Genomic DNA, 12263 nt, shown 5'->3' with positions numbered 1-12263 from the left:
TAATATAAAATAATTATTATTAATTATCATTATTATCATTAATTATTATTATTAATTTATGATTATAATTATTATTTATTTATAACTATCATTTAAAAATATCCAAAATACTACTATTATTATTCATTATTATTACTTATCATTATAATTATTATTTAATATTCATATTATTATTGTTTAAATATTATTTATATATTTATTACATTCAATTTAATTCAGTTCAGTTTAGTTCAATTCAGTTCAGTTCAGGTCCTATCAGTTCAGTTCAGTTCAGCTGTTTTATGCCGAAGAGAACAGGCCCTTAGTCTTCTTGCTCCAATGCTGCTCCAGTACCAAATATAGAAACATCTTCACTTAGTCTTCAAAATCCAAACTTGATTTCTTCCTTGACTTAGTATTCTTTTTGTTCCTTTCATTGATACCTTGAAATTCACTCACTTAAACAACTTGTTAGTCCAATACTTAGTTTGCATCTTTGTTCCTTTGTCATCATCAAAACTAGGGTTCAACAATTCCCACCTTATGATGACAACAAATGTACAAACTAAGTAAATAACAAATAACATAAGAGAATGAAAAAGATAAAATAATAAAATAAGAAATGAAAAGGCAGGATTAAGAATCTTAATTTTGATTTTTCATTTACCTATTGGATTCAGAATCTTAATTTTGGATTTTTCATTTACCTCTTTTTTGTAAATTTTATTTTTATTTTCATTTACCTCTTTTTTTGTAAATTTTATATAAAATATAGTATAGTTTGTTCCGTAATCTTTGTCCCCCTTTGTCATCGTCAAAAAGATCAAACTCTTGGTGATTTCATGAATAGAGATCAATACCTTGAGACCATTAACAAGCACCATGAATTGGTTAAGTTAGGATATGCAAAGGGTAGACTAGCTCAAATATCAATCACAGAATACTAGCCATTCCAAGTAAGAAATTATGCACATAAGTCACAAATGAAGACAAATATTGCAAAAGTCATGTATTTATAGCACTTGTTCCTTAAAGTACAAAAAGAGACAAACAAAGAAAAGAAACAAAAGCTAAGAACTAGACATTAGAAAGGGAAGGGGAATAGTGTTCCTCAACAACTTCTTCTTCAACCATATCTTCCAAATTCCTCATCACCTCTCCATGTTGCGCATCAAATTGCTGCTTCAAACTCTTAATGGCTTGGGCCATTGTTTCCATGTTCTTTTGTTGCTCAATCACGACATCACTAAGGACTTTCATTAAACCCATCATCTTATCAGTTTTAGCATCTAATGTCCAGTGAAGGTGATTATAAAACTTAATCATATGTTGAGCAGGAAGGCAGACTTCATTAACCCAGCCACAATCATTTGAAGGAACTTGTTTCTCTCCCTTAGAACCAGAGGCAGTATAGATGGTTTAGGTGGAGGAACTGGGGTGGTTTCTTGTGAAGGACCAGCTGTGCCTGGAAGAGAAATAGATGGGGAGGTGGTAGTGTAAATGGAAGTAAGAAAAGATGGTGGTGGTGGAAGGTCAGTAGAGGTGGAGGAGAAAGGGTTGGGTGCAGTCATCTCAACCTTTAATTGTTCAAAGCTAGAAGGAACAGAGAAGGATGAGGGAGAGATGGAAGAAAGATTAGTGAGGGGCACAAATGTTTTTGGTGAGGGTGGAGGAGTTTGTTCCTTAGGTGAGTGGTGTTCTGGTTCCTCTGCATCAGATAGGACTAAAGGAGAGTCATGATTTGAAGGAACAGGAATATTTTGAGCAATTTTCAATCTTGTGCTCTGTCTAACTCTTTTAGGAACAGGAGGGGTAGGCTTTTTAGCAATGGTTTTGCGCCTCTTTGGTTTATGTTCCTTTGATCCTGTGGGAGCAGGAACTTGTTCCTCTAAATAGGGACATATTCCTTTAAGTGTGAAATTTATAAATTAATTAGATAATTTTCATTCATCACACTCTCATATAATTCCTTGATTCTTATAAAATAAATCAAAGAACCCATTTTCAACATACGTTCTCATTTTCTAAAGCCAATCTATATGTTCTTTACAAACTTTAACAGCTTGTTTAGTTTGTTCACGTTTTTCACATCCATATCTACATTCAAGAATTGCATCATAAAGAAGATCATAAATTTCAGACTTAGTTTTTCCATCTAAGTCTGATTCAAGTACATGTTGACTTACCTCAACATTTTCTTCATCTTCTTTTTCGTTAGTGTTTGCCATGAGGCAAAGATTTGCAGTTTCTTCACTTTGTTGTTCCTCTTCCTCTCCGGTCTCTGAATCTCCCCAAGCCGCTATCATAGCCTTTCGAATGTTCGCTTTAGAGAAAGGTGCTTTAGTTTCCTTGTTCTTTCAGCGAAGCATTTCTTGTTCCTTTCTTTGGTCTTGTCATTTCCCAAAGTGGACATTCCTTAATGAAGTGATCTGTACTACCACATTTATGACAAGCAGCTTTGTTAGAAAACATTTTAGTTTTACCTTTGAAGTTCTAATTCTTCATGTTCCTATACATCTTCCGAAAGAGTGCTTCTTCCTCTTCTTCTAAGTCAGAGTCATCTTTATCATCTGCTTTAAGGGCAATGGACTTTGACTTAGAGCTTTCACCATACTTAGTATCAAGGTGGAGCTCATTAGTCATAAGTGATCTAGCAAGCTGTTCCAAGTTGAAGTTAGTGAAATCTTTTGTTTCTTGTAAAGTAGTGACCTTAGCCATCCATCTATCCTTAGGAAGATTCCTAAGAACTTTTTGAACATGTTCCTCTGATGAAATAAACTTATCAAGAGAGGCTAACTCATTAATAATGTTAGTAAAGTGAGTAAACATCTCTTGTATGCTATCCTTATCCTTCATGGAGAACAATTCATATTGATTTATTAGTAAATCAATTTTAAATCTCCTGACTTCATTAGTTCTTTCATGGGTTGCTTCTAGTAAATCCATATTTGCTTTGCGGATTTGCATCCCATGATCCTATTGTGTTCATGGATTCCAAGTCCACAATGCAGCAGTTTAACAACTTTGTCATATTTAGAGAAGGGTTCAAGAATTACATCATTCTTGTCATTAGTAGTTGTGACCTCAAAATCACCAACTTCAATTACTCTCTATACCTGGTATTTTTCGGCCTTGATAAATATCTCCATTCTTTTCTTCCAGTAGAAATAGAACTTTCCATTGAACATAAGAGGCCTTTGTTTAGAGTAACCTTGCTCAAGTTTCTCGGTAGTATTCATTGTTCGTTGGATGTTTTTCTCTATAAGGTTTCCTATTTTTCGTGATTCTAGCTCTGATACCAATTATTATTTCACTAGGAACATTACAAGAGGGAGGGGGGATGAATTGTATGTGTAGAAATAAACGTAACTTTTTGTAGAATGTTAAACTTAAACAAAGATACAAGTTAAAGGAACACAAGTGATTTTTGCAAGGAAAAACTTCTTGGGCCGAACAAGAAGAAACTCAACTCTTTCACTAATTAGGCCAACCAACTTTGTTACAACCTAATATTACTCACGGGGAACACCTTGAGTTCCTAAACTCAAGTTCCTGAACAATTGTTCCCTTAACAGTTGTTCCTCTCAACTTCACTTGAAATTTTTTCACTTTAACTCGCTTTACTCAAAGCTTCTCTCTTACAGAACTTCACTCAAAGTCCGTTTACCCTAAAACCAAAATTACAATGATCAATAGTAGCTTAGTGGAATATAGTAAGAAAGTGAAGAACAAATGACATTTATGAGAGAGTGAAGGCATTGGCACTTTGTCTAGTTCAACTCACTTAATCACTTAGTCAGGCACAAATTGGAACATAATTAGACACTAGTATTTATAGTGGTAATAACTTAGAAAGTGGGATTAAAACATGTGTTAGTGATAAAACCATTATCCCATGATGTTCCTTACCCGGAGACACACGTTCCTCCTTAAACCCATGATCTCCATGATCATTGTTAAACGTGGGAGATAAACATGTTACCGCTCCCTTAATTTTAGCAACCACTTAAAGTAGTAATTCTAAAATTTGATTTAATTAAAAAAGTTTTAATTAATAAAACCAAAATAAAATCCTTTAACCAAAAATGTTATCTTCAAAAATATTTTCCATAAAACTGAAAAGAATATTCATTTTCTTTATAAAATCTTTTCCTTGAAAATATTTTCCTCAAAATCAGATTTTTACTTAAATAAAATAGTTACCTAGAATTTGCAAAGTGTACTATGAAATTTGATTTGAGGAAAGCGTATCACTCATTGAGTTGGGTTTTTATTCAGGAAATGCTTGAAGGATTAAAGTTCCCTGCTAGGTTTATTAAGTGGGAGATGACATGTGTTACAACTCCTTCGTGCTCCCTGAATATAAATGGTAGCCTGAGTGGTTTCTTTCATGGAGGAAAGGGTTGAGACAGGGGAATCCCATATCCCCTTGTTGTTTGTGATAGCAATGAAGTATTTCTCCAAAATGATGAAGAAAATGGGCAAAAGGTTGGACTTCTTTTATCATCATACATGTGCTTCTATTGAGTTGAATCGTCTTATCTTTGCAGACGATATAATGATTGTTTGCAAAGGTGATATAAAATCAATGGTGTTGATGAAGAGAACGCTCAAGAAGTTTGCTGAAGTGTCTGGATTAGTGGCAAGTAATGAGAATACTGCTATGTATTTTGGGAGTGTAGATGAAGAAAGCTAACAGAGAATTATCCAGCTTACTGGTTTCCAGAAAGGATTGTTTCCATTCTGCTATCTGGGAGTGCCAATTACTTCCAAAAGAGTGTCCAAGTTTGATTGTGACATTCTTATTGAGAATATTTTGAGAAGAATTACTTGCTGGAGCTCTCGTCATCTTTCCTATTCAGCTAGAGTGGTATTAGTAAACTCAGTTTTACTGAGTCTTCACACGTACTGGGCGCAATTTTTTTTGCTGCCTAAAGGTGTCCTCAAGAGCATAACTCAAATTTGCAGATCTTTTCTTTGGGAAGGCAAAACGTACCTTCATAGACTTCCCCCTGTTGCTTGGCATGATGTATGCAAACCCAAGAACAATGGAGGATTGGGTATTAGTGATTTTTTGAAGTGGAACACTGCAACAATTGGAAAGTACACCTGGCAAATAACAAAGAAGGAAGCCTCTTATGGATAAAGTGGGTGCATAACGTGTATAGCAAGGAATGTGATTGGTGGGTGTATGAACCACCAAAGTCATCAAGCTGGATCTAAAAATGTTTGTGCAGTATAAAAAATGTGTTCAAGCCTACTATATCAATAATAACGGGAGAGATGGCAGGAAACAATATACGATCAAAGAAGGCTACAGGTGGTTGAGAAATGTGTTTTCTTACTTGGAAGATACTAGCAGTACAAAAGTATGAAGGAAAGGAAATGAAAGCACGAAATTAAGGAGCAAACGAAATAATTTTTATATATTAAAAAAAGTTTTACATACTTTAACTTGCAAAAAATAAAAATTACAGTACATTGTTCCAAAAGAACACAAAAATTACATTAAAACTACATAAAATTACAGTAAAACTACACAAAATTACATTAAAACTACACAAAATTACATAAAAATTCCATAAAATTAACTCGTTTAACTGCTAAGAACAAGTTACATTTATTAATCACCTGCAAAATCAGACAAACAAAAATAAAATTAGAAATAAAATTAAACCAAAATTATGATTAAATATCACGTTATTAGCCCCCAAAAAAACAAAAAAAAAACCAAACTAAAAAACAATATTATTATTTTTATTATAACCCGAAAACCTAACCCACCACTGTCGAAACCCGCCCACCCCTGCTGCCGACACCCACCAGCCCACCCATCCGAAACCCACCCGATAACCCAACCAACCCGAAAACCTCACCCATCTGAAATGAAACCGACCCACCCACCCCTACCGAAACCCACCCATCTGAAACACACCCGAAAACCTCACCAACCCCTACCGAAACGCACCCGCGCACCCACCCCTGCCGAAACCCACCCATCTAAAACCCACCTGACCCACTAATCACCCCCGGAAACCCACCTGACCCACAAACCACCTCCCGAAAACCCACCTTCCCCACAACCACCCCCGAAAACGCTGGCCCACAACCACCGCGCAACACCAAAACCCGCAACCCACCCCACTTGTAAACAGACCCAAAACCCGACCCAAAATTGTACCTTGAACAACCAAAATTCCCACCAGAAAACCACCTAATACCTCTAAAATCAAACAGAATAAAACCCAGAAAAAATGAAGAAGGAAAAAAATGAAGAAGAAAAAAAAACCAAAATAAAGATAGATACACTTACTTGTTGAAAATTAGAGAGGATGAAAATTGGATTTAGAGGTTAAAGATGAGAGAAAGAGAGAGAAAGTGTAGAAGATACAAGAGAGGAGAGAGAATAAGTGGGGGGATGCGGGCAAAAGGAGAGAGAATTAGTAAGGAATGATTTTAGGGTTACTGAATGGTTAAATGATTGTATAGTCATATTGAACGACGAGCAAAATCCTTTTTTAGCGTCCGTTTGGCAGACGCTAAATTTTAGATAGCGGACGCTAATTAGTGTCCGTTCCAAAAACGGACGCTAATTTGCGTCTAATTGTGTCGAACGGTAAATTCAGACGCTAAAGGCGCGGATTCTTGTTGTGGAAGCCTCTTATGGATAAAGTGGGTGCATAACGTGTATAGCAAGGACTGTGATTGGTGGGTGTATGAACCACCAAAGTCATCAAGCTGGATCTGAAAATGTTTGTGCAGTATAAAAAACGTGTTCAAGCCTGCTTATATCAATAATAACGGGAGAGATGACATGAACAATATATGATCAAAGAAGGCTACAGGTGGTTACCGGGGACTATTGATAAAGTTCATTGGTTTCATTAGGTGTGGAATAGGATGAATGTGCCAAAGCATTCTTTTATCTCTTCGCTTGCTCCTCAGAGGAAATTGAAGACAAAGGATAAATTAATGGCAGCAGGGATATGCCATGATGCTAAGTGTCTTATGTGTGACCAGCAACTGGAAATAAATGATCATCTTTTCTTCCAGTGTTTGTTTAGCAGGAAGTTGTGCATTGTTGTTATGGGTTAGCTAGGAATTAATTTTGCTGCGATGGAAAGTTTATATGATAATTGGAAAAAGTAGGGGAGAAGTTTAGAAGCAGAAGAAAACAGAAAGTGTGTGCATACAATTTGGTGTGCTAGAAACTATAAGTTGTGGAACAAAGCTACTCCTAGACCTGATCAGTTAGTTAATAGTATAAAGAAGATTGTTTATACACGTGTAAATAGTTTCATTAATAGCAAGTGGACAGATGAAGAAATAGAGTGGGTTCATAGCTTAAATTTGTAATTTTTAGGTGTTGGGTGCTGTTGTGTATAGGTGTTTGGTTGAGTTGCTTTAGGTTGTTTTTTGGTGAAGCTTGATTGCTTATTTGGTAATATAACTTCCTACATTTTACCAAAAAAAAAAAAACGGTTACCTAGAATAAATCTAGACATAAATTTATTCAACAGACATAATTGTAATTAATTTAACAGGAAAATAATATTTTGTAGATGTTGGATATCCAAATACTATAGGATACTTGGTCTATTTAAAGACAAAATATGATATATCACATGTTTACATGTCGTAATGGCCCCCACCATAAGGCATGCTTGAAAAATTTAAACATCGTCAGTAATCTCTAGTACTACAATTGAAGGTGTTTTGGAATATTTAAAAGGGATGGAAGATATTGTCAAACATGCCGATCATGAACGTCCCATATCAATTGGCTATTATGATTTACGCATTCACGCTTCAAAATTTCATTCGGTTGTATGAGTTGGACAATATCAATTTTAATTTTTTAGGATCGTAAATGTCGTACCAAGTACAACAAATTGTGATACGTTCAACTTTACGCAAGAAAGAAATGGACAATATATAACTTAAAATAGCTAAGGACATTTGAAATTCAGTAGTAAGAGGTGTACCAGATCTACATTTAATAGGAAAAAATAACTTGTACCTCGCACTTAGCTTATTTTTAATTGTAATCCGAACATAGTGGTTTCATTTTTATGAATATAAGCTATCATGTTATATATATATATACTTCTTATTTTTGCACCAATCTTATATTCTTTACACATGACTTTTAAATTTCTATATTTTCTTAACAACAATATAGCTTGAAATAGTGATAACAATGTTAGACACATAATTGTGTTTTCCCATTTAAAGATCCGATGATGAAACATACTGCGATCTTAACTGGTTCGAGGGGAGAGCAGTCTGAAAAGCCACCCAAAATTATTTCGAAAAGGCTTAGTTTTATTTTAATTGCATTTGAGCCCAATCTTTGAAAAAGCCCTATAATTAATTATTCATGATACTTAATTATTTTATTTTTCACAAGTAATATTTTTGGATACCTTTTCATAATTAAATCAGATTTCCAGTTTAAAAGATAAAAGAAAATTGATAAAACGCGTTATGTAAAGAGTTGTCAAAACACGTCAAAAAAGCAAGGCGGACCCCTTAAGCACCTTGGTGCGCCTGGCGCAGGGCCTTGCGCCTAGCGCATCTTGGTGCACCAGGCACACCATTGTCCACCTGTGTCAGGTGCATGAATAATGCACCTAACACACGACACTGTGACTCACATAGCACTAGTAGAATAAATGCTTATTGTTGCGGTCATTGAGTGGCCTATTGCGGCGGTTTGGCCACGCAGTAATTAAGGGGGCAGCAATAGGTAATTAATATATTGCTGTGGTTTTAAATCGCAACAATATTTGAACATATTGCTGTGGTTTCTGGCTAAAATCGCAGCAATATGTTTATTTTATATCAAATTTATAAAGCATATTGCTGCGGTTTCTGGAGAAAACCGTAACAATATGCTGTATTTAATAATAAAAAATAGGCGTACTGCTGCGGTTTAAATTTTTTTTTTTTTTGCATTTTGCCATCAATTTTGAAAGATAAAAATGTAAGACGAAAATAAAACAATAGAAGCGAGAAGTAATTGAAAAGAATTACTTATACATAAACATTAAAGATAATATAAAATCACACATATATATAAAAAAAACAAAGATGTAAAAAGAAATATAAGTCAAATTTTAAAAAAATTAGAAAAATGATTAATTCAAACACCACCTAATGAAATCTGATAATTGCAAAAGAAAAAAATATTAAAACTCGGTTTGACACCGACTGTGGAGTACATTCGTAGTATACTAAATCTGAAGATGTAAAAAAGAAAAAGGAACAAACGTTCCACTGTCATCTTCATGGCATTCATCTTAACTGTCTTGGATTCGCGACTTCTAAAACAGAAAAGGAAACACATGTGAGATCATCGTTGGGGAGTACTCCGGTAATAAATCGTCGGCCTCATCAACATTGTTAATATCGTCCTTGTTAACTGATAAGTGCGTTCCTAACGCACTTTATGACTTTATTTTGGCTTGTTTTGGCTCCCTTTTTCCCCTTTTCTTCCCTCTTTCTCCTCACTTTTCCCTTCTATGACCCTTTTCGGGGCCGAGTAATGCGAGACATGGCACAAGGGAACGAGCTAGACGATGAGAGGGAGCATGAGGTGCGCTTGGTATGCCCCGCACACGATGGTGCGCCCGCACAGAATACTGGTGCGCCCGCACCATCAACCATTTTTGGAGCAGAAAACAGAAGACATTGGTGCGTCCGCACCAAGAACAAGGTGTGCCCGCACCTGTGTCTGGTGCGCCCGCACCAACTGCTGGTGCGCCCGCACCATATACGGAGCACTTTTACAAAGAGACAGAAGACTCAGGTGCGTCCGCACCTGAGGTCTGGTGCGCCCGCACCTAAGCATGATGCGCCCGCACCTCCTTATGGTGCGCCCGCACCATGCGTTCCGGAATAGAAAATTCGGTCATTAAACCCTTTTTTTTTCTCTTTTAGTTTACGACTTACGCTTTCATTCTATTTTTCACACAACATTCTAGGGTTTTGTATTAGAGAGAAAACACTTTAGTTTCCATTGGTAATTGAGATTAGTGATCATAGTTTGTGATTCATTTATATTAAGGTACTTTTCTTCATCTTAATTCAAAGTTTTCAGTTTTTATTTCATTCTTTGGTGTTTGTTTTGTTCTATATTATTTAAGATCTTCATTCTCTTAGTTTATAATTGCATTTCATTAGTTTAATCATTATCTTAATCATGTTTAGCCTTAGATTAGTCATAGATTCATTGTTTAATTGCTTTAACTCCATGATTAGTGAGTAGTTTCATAATCTAGGGTTAGGGTGAAAGTATGAATTAGGGTTTTAAATACGATGTTGATGTGATTGTGATGTTTAGAGAAGTTTATGCATTGATCTTGGTGTTTTCAGACCTTAGGATAGATATTGATCACATTTATGCTTTGGTATTTTGATTTCAAATGTTCTTAAATCGATTTTGAACTCTTTTATCATCCCCAAGAATCAACTTAATTTCTATCCAAGATATTGGATGGAAATTAAGGGGATCCTTCATTAGGGGTTTTCCAAACTTATTGAATCTCTTAATCAATTAACTAAAGACCATTCGAGAGAGGATTTAGTTGATTGATTAAGTGATTACTCTTGAGGACCATTCGAGAGAGGACAATTTAGAGGGAAACTAAACCTTGCATAATCTCTCGTCTCACAATCGCATTAACATTCCTGCATTCTTATTCATACTAGTAACCTTAACTCTAGTGTCTTTTATTTGATATTTAAACTCGTGTATTTGCTTGTTGCTATTAGTTAGACTTAATTGTTACCAAAACTCTTTCAAACCCCCAAATCCTTTCAATTAGGTAGTCTAGACTTGATAGACTTTAATAATCCCTTTTCCTGTGGATCGACCCTTGACTTGCCCTTACTATTCCTTAGTAATTGCTTGTTAGGACTACAAATATTGTTTGGAAAGCGGTTCTTAGTGCCTTAACGACACACTAAAAACCTCTTATCAAAATGGCGCCGTTGCCGGGAAATTGTGCTATTGATTGAAGTATATTTTAGTTTAGTTTGCTTAGTTGATTTTTCTTTTATTTTCTTTTTAACTGTGGTTGTTATTTGCTAATCCTCTGCTTAGCTTTGTTGTGTTACATGAGAAGAAGAACTCACGGTTCACCCACATTGCCTCTAGATCTGAAATCGACCGTACATTGCGAAAGCTTCGGAAGAATTTGGAAAATTTGACTTTGGGTTCCGAGCCTTCTTCACCAATCTCAAGTACATCAAGTGAAGTTGAATCAGAAATGGGTGAAGCAAATCCACAACTGTTTAGGGATTTCGGAAATCCGGGTTCCTATGTTCTTCAAGGTGGAATTCGACCCCACCACCACTACAAATTTCAGCATTCACCCTCAGTATACTCGGATGGTGAAAGCAGAGCAGTTTTGTGGGGGTTCAGATGAAGATCCTCTAGACCATCTCGACAGGTTTCTTGAGATCTGTGCCATGATAACAACTAATGATGTCTCTCCTGACTACATCAAGATGCATTGTTCCGGTCCTCTCTTACCGGAAAAGCAAAGTCATGGCTCAAGAGCTTGCCTGCTAATTCCCTCACTACATGGGAAGAAGTCACAATGGCTTCTTGAAGAAATACTTCCCGGAGTGGAAGACTGCGGACATAAGGAGGAAGATCTCCTCATTTGAGCAAGAGAACGATGAGACACTTGCCGAAGCTTGGGAGCGGTTCAAGGAGATGATCCGTTCATGCCCACACCATGAGTTCAACAAGAATCTACTCATGCGATTTTTCTATGATGGTCTTGATCCGATTTCACGGGCCAACCTCGATGCTGGAGCGGGAGGTCAACTATCTAAGATCCCGCAAGAACAACTTGAGTCCACAATTGAGGAAGTGATCAAGAACTACTCATGGGGTGGAAGACGAAGAGGTGCTCAACCTAAGAAGAGCGGAAAGTTTGAAATTGACCCCATGGATCAAATTCAAGCAAGATGGACCAACTCGACAAGAAGCTCTCCAAGATCAATCTTGCATCGTCTACTCCTTCACAGGTAAACTCTTTTTCTTGTGATATTTGTGGTGGTACTAACCATGATACTTCTTATTGTGGAGGTACCCATTCGGAGCATGTGGCGGCAATAATTCAAGAGGAGATGGATATCAAGGAAACAAGGGTATAGGAACAATCAACAAGGAGGTTGGAGACAACCTCAACAAAACTACACCCAAGGATTCAACCAACCTCAACAAGGGTACAACCAAGCTCACAACCAAGGGTTTGCGCAAGGGTATA

The 12263-nt window shown here is 36.2% G+C and overlaps 1 non-coding gene across 1 annotated transcript; it reads right to left on the bottom strand.

Moving 5' to 3' along the window:
• Positions 1–11626: 11626 nt before the first annotated feature.
• LOC125496228 (small nucleolar RNA R71) lies at positions 11627–11733 on the bottom strand. The gene has a single exon (XR_007272925.2). It is a non-coding gene; the product is annotated as a small nucleolar RNA R71 (small nucleolar RNA).
• Positions 11734–12263: the final 530 nt, after the last annotated feature.

Source organism: Beta vulgaris, chromosome 3, assembly GCF_026745355.1.
Source record: "Beta vulgaris subsp. vulgaris cultivar EL10 chromosome 3, EL10.2, whole genome shotgun sequence".
Classification (NCBI taxonomy): domain Eukaryota; kingdom Viridiplantae; phylum Streptophyta; class Magnoliopsida; order Caryophyllales; family Amaranthaceae; genus Beta; species Beta vulgaris.
This window is presented reverse-complemented; position numbering and strand designations above follow the sequence as displayed.